At 49.0% G+C, this 5027-nt stretch overlaps 1 non-coding gene across 1 annotated transcript; it reads left to right on the top strand.

The window, feature by feature from the left end:
* Positions 1 to 4463: 4463 nt before the first annotated feature.
* On the top strand, positions 4464 to 4626 carry LOC125099346 (U1 spliceosomal RNA). Its single transcript, XR_007127124.1, has one exon. It is a non-coding gene; the product is annotated as a U1 spliceosomal RNA (small nuclear RNA).
* Positions 4627 to 5027: the final 401 nt, after the last annotated feature.

Genomic DNA, 5027 nt, shown 5'->3' with positions numbered 1-5027 from the left:
TCTGGGGTGAGGTGAACTTCCATCTGTCGCTCCTCCCCACTGAGGGCAAAATCCAGGGGTGGCTGCACACAGAAAGATAGAATTCTATCCTCAGCTAGAATATCTTTCAAATCTCAAGCATGTAAATAGCATGTAGAAGGAAGAAATAAAACTATAGTTGACCTTGTACAACACAGGTTAGAACAGCACGTGTACACTTCCGGTGCCCTTGTTATAAACAAAGTATACTACTCTATCTATATGCTCTCTTCCTTATGATTATCCTAATACCATTTGTTTCTCTAGTTAACTTTATTATATGTATACAGTGTAGAATACAAATAACTTGCAAAAGAGGCATAAGTCGACTTCCAGTCCACAGCTACTATTAGTAGTTCAGTCTTGGGCAGTCAAACATTATACACAGACTTTTGACTTTGAGTGTCAGCACCCTTAACCCTGCATTCCTCAAGGGTCAACCTGCATCTCTATTTACAGAGGACATGCTCCTAAACATAGAAAAATCTCAAGTCATCCACACACAAGAATATTAGCGTCCATAGACTCATTCTGTAAGGTTGCAGGGACCATGTATACACACATCAGGTGTGCTTCCATGCACTAGCAATGATCGATCAGAGAAGGAGATTAAGAAAGCAATTCCATTGACAGTGGCACTCAAAACAGTAGAATATGTAGGCATCAGTTCATTCAAGGAGAAGTAAGACCTGCTCACTGAATAGTAAAAAACATAGCTGTAGGAGATTACACACCTAATGGGCAAGAAACTGTGCTCATGTATGGCTGATTTACTGTAGTTCCTAAGGCCATACTACTCAAAGGGATCTACAGAGTCAACACGATTCTATCAGAATTTCTATTCTACTTTTTCTCATTGCTGTCAATCTCTTGCTATACATTCCTTTCAGACATTGTCACTTTCATCTCTTAGATGGGGTCTTGTTTACATTTTTCATTTATTTATTTCGCATTTTCAGTTGATTGTAAACACACTAAAAGTTCTCATATCCTTTTCTGGTGGTTGTCCCATCTGCATCAGCTGTGGGTCCAGTTCAGATGATGATCAGCCTCCTGATTACGGTCATTTCTCCTGCAAGAGCTCCAGGCGCTGTTCCCTCTACTGCTTTCAAATGATTGCCCCAGAGTTGCAGACATTGCCATCCATGGAGGCCCTGAGTAGGACCGCACTGCACCTCTCCCCAGAGCCCCTGCGCAGCTCTAGCTAGGTGACTTTCCGCAACACTGTCCTCCTGGGGACAGCATCCTGGGGTCTCACAGCTCAGTGTCCTCAGCTCCAGGATGTCCATGGGACTCCTGCTCAGGTTCCCCTGCCGCATGGCCTCCCTTGGAAACTCTCTTGAGCCAGTTCCTTGAACAGATATAGGGCTCCACTCACCTGTGTGCTTCCCTGTCTAGGAAGGTTCTCTTCTTTCCCTGATGCCCAGGATTTGGAAATCTGCATTTGTGTGTCTTTGCATCTTGTGTGTCTTTGCAGTTGCTTTGTTTTTTCAAGTAGGAGAGTAAATCCAGTCTGTACAGACTTGTACACGTCTGTATTCAGAATGCAGAGGCAGAGCCAGGGAGCAACCTTGCAGTAAGAAAACCCTTACAAGTTTGTATTTACAAAACACTGAGCCAGACCGAAGGGCAGCTTTCGTTGTGTATTTTTTTTTTCTTTTTGAGAGAAACCTGTGCCCTTATGGGTCCAACAGGCTACTTGAGAAGGATGAAGCAGGAGGACTGAGTGGTCCCAGGATGCCCATGCAGGGCTGCCCTGCTTTCCAGGTTGGAGGTGATGGAGACCTCGCCAGGGTAGTGGCTTGATTTCCACCTGGTTGAATGTCTAGCCATTTTGGGCAATCTCCCTGCTGCCCACCATCTCTGGCAGGAGGATGGGGTCCGGCAGGGGTGATTTAACCGCCTGGGGCTTGTCCATCGGGGAGTCTCCTTCCTGGCCTTGCCCAGGGGCTTCAGCACTGAGTGCCTCCTCCTCCATCAAGCTGGGTCAGTCTCCGCCGTTTGGGGGCACTGTGCGGTGGCAGTCCCTGCTCCGAGGCCCAGTCCCAGAACCCGTGGAGGTGCACCTGAGGGCTGAGGCAGAATCTGGGGAAGGTGAGCTTCTTCTGCTGCTCCACTGCTGCCATCTCATCAGCTTTTCTGAGACAGTTTTTCCTCAACACTGGGGGAGAGTGCAGGAGACCCCCACCCCTTGCATGGGGTCTGAGAAGATGCTGCCCTGAGGTCTGTGGTAAGAGCCCTCCTGTGTCAGTGGGCATGGCTCTTGAAAGCCCCTGAGCCTGCCCGCTCATTTCTCTTCTCTCCAGTGTCCTCCCCGGGAAGGATGAGCATGACCACAACGTGGCCTCATGAGAAGTGCGGGCTCTCTCACAGCCTTTCTAGGGTGTCTCATGGGTAACACTGAGCCCAGGGCTGACTTCTGATCCCTAGGGAAAGAGGCAGAGCCACGAGTTGTGTCAAAGCCCTGGACTGCAAAGCTGGTGCTAAAGGATGGGCAGGGATTCCTTGCTCCCATCCAGGCACTCCCCTGCTGGTCCCAAGAGACCCCAGAAAGGGCTCCACTCACACACATCTTTTACCTCACAGCTCTGAGGGTGCAAGGTCCCAACAAGGATCTCAGTGGACTAAAATCCAGATGTCCACAGGGCACCTTCTCTTCTGAAGGCTCTAGGAGAAGGTTGAAATTAGTCAAGGGAAACCACACTAAAATGCAGTCTGGAGGTTTTAGCAAGGGAGCTCCTCTGCCCTCCTTACCTCCTAGGTCACTGCAGCCCCAGAGGAGGGACTGTTCTGACCTTACAGGGACTTGACATTGCATAGGCATAGGCCTCTGCTAACCAGGCCAGAGTCAAGAATGCCAGCTTTGTTCCCTCAGGGAGACACCAGTGCTCTTCCAACTCACAGTTCACCATAATGGACTTTTAGAACAATCTTCCCAACTGACCTCTTTCAAAACTGTTCCTCCCATTTGTTCTCTGGTCTCGCCTATGGATTTGCCAATGCTGATTTTTCCCAGATCACCTTTCCCTTTTATTCTGACAAATCCCATTTTTGCTGGTAAAATATCTGGCAGTTTCTGTTTTTTTAAGTGAAGCAGACAGTGTGTCTCTGCCTGTTCCAGCTTTTAGAGGCGCCTCCTCTATGCTCAGCCCCAGGCCCAGCAGGCAGAGTCCTCCTCACATAGCATCCTTCTGACCTCCTTCTCTGCCTCTTCCAGTTTTAAGACCCCCTTGTCTTTCCAAATGTTGCCTGGAGAATCCAGGATCATCTCACCATCTCAAGGTTCTTAACATAAGCACCTCTGCAGTTTCCCATTTGCTGTGTGATAGAACATGCATACAGGTTCCTGGCATTAACATGGGTCCCTACAGCCCCCACCTCACTATGAAGTCATGTTACAACTAAAGTTGGACACCCCTCCACCCCCCTTTCTTTTCGAATTTCAACAGTCCCTAAAAGAAAAGCACTCCCTCAAGGCGCAATCAAGATGATGGCAAATTAGGATCCTTGGGGCTCCTTCCATGACCATAGAATTGCCAAGTACTTGTCTCTTGGGAGTATTTGTTTTGCTTTGCTTTCCAGACCCGGCTTTTTTGGGTCCACAGGCCGACTTTGATGCAGAAATCTCACCCGAGGGGAAACGCTGGAGGGGGGGAAGGCAGTGGCAGAGCAGGGCATGTGGAACCCTGCTAACCCCCTACTGTGAACTCAGAGCCCAGTCTAAGGGAGCAGAAGGGATGGTTTCCTTTGGTCCTGCCCTCAGCAGCAGGATACTTGGGCGCTCTCTTCTGGGTGGCCACCAGAGGGCACTGCGGCTCTGCCCTAGGAGCCCACCTGGTGAAGAAGCTGGTCCTGGTGGTGATCTCAGGGCCTGGGATGATGCGGGCAGGTGTCAGCCCAAGGGCTGGCCTAGAAGTTGCTGACTTTGGGTTCCCCGCCTCCTCCCCCGGGGTGTCCAGGCCTGGGGGGTGCGTGGGGGACTGGCTAGGAGGCTGAGCTCCAAGTGCAGCCAATACACTCTGTCTCCTCAAAACAGGTTCTAAGGAGAGGGGGAGAGAGAAAGAGAGAGAGATGGATCTGTGCTTCTCTGTCTGCTGGAAAGTCCTCCCTCATGTTCCTCTCAGGCTGGGACAGGCTTCCCTGTGATGAGTGCTCTGAGTGCATGCGTGCGTGTGTGCATGTGTGTTTTTGCCCCTGACGTCATGGGCGGGACGTGTCTGATGTCAAACAGGCGCCCTTGTGGGGTGGTTCTGGGCCAGAGAATTCCTGGGATAGAGGGTGTAGCAGTGCTGTTGCTTCCATTGTATTAGAAAGACTCCTGTGGAAGGTATGGATGCTTAGGACAGGACAGGGTGCCAAGGATTTTGGGGGTCAGGTTGGCGAGTCAACATGTGTGTGGGGTGGACAGGCGGCGAGGCTGGACTGGGGCAGAAGAAGAGGAAGTCATATATACTTAGCAAGGAAAATGCCACTATCAAGTAGATGGTTTTCCCAGGATGAGGCTTGACCATTGCACTGCGGTCCTGCAGACTCTTGCGATTTCCCCAAATGTGGAAAACTCAACTGCCTGACTTGTCATGGGGAGGACTGCCTTTATGCTCTTTCCCTGGTAAATGACAGAATGCTCTTTTCTTTGTATTCTCACATGTTTTTCTCTGGCAAGATGCATTTTAGTCCTCCCAGTTACTTAATGAATGCATGGTTTTTAGCCCTTTTAATTATATTGCTGCGTGATGAAATAATGTAAAATTTCCTTGGTAATTTGACCTAGATTAGTTGTACAGCTAGATCAGAATATATATACATTCCTCAACTGTCAAATGTCCTTTTAATTCTCATTCCAAAAAAAATTTGGTCATGTTGATAAAAAAAAAAAAAAAGAAAGAAAGAAATCAAGAACCACGGTAAAAATGTGTTCCTCACCTTTAGGTGATGTTCCCTCGCCCTTGTAACATGAAGGACGCTGTGAAGGGCATTTCCCAACTACAATAGGTTTTTGCTAACACCCT

Source organism: Lutra lutra, chromosome 4, assembly GCF_902655055.1.
Source record: "Lutra lutra chromosome 4, mLutLut1.2, whole genome shotgun sequence".
NCBI classification, from domain to species: domain Eukaryota; kingdom Metazoa; phylum Chordata; class Mammalia; order Carnivora; family Mustelidae; genus Lutra; species Lutra lutra.
This window is presented reverse-complemented; position numbering and strand designations above follow the sequence as displayed.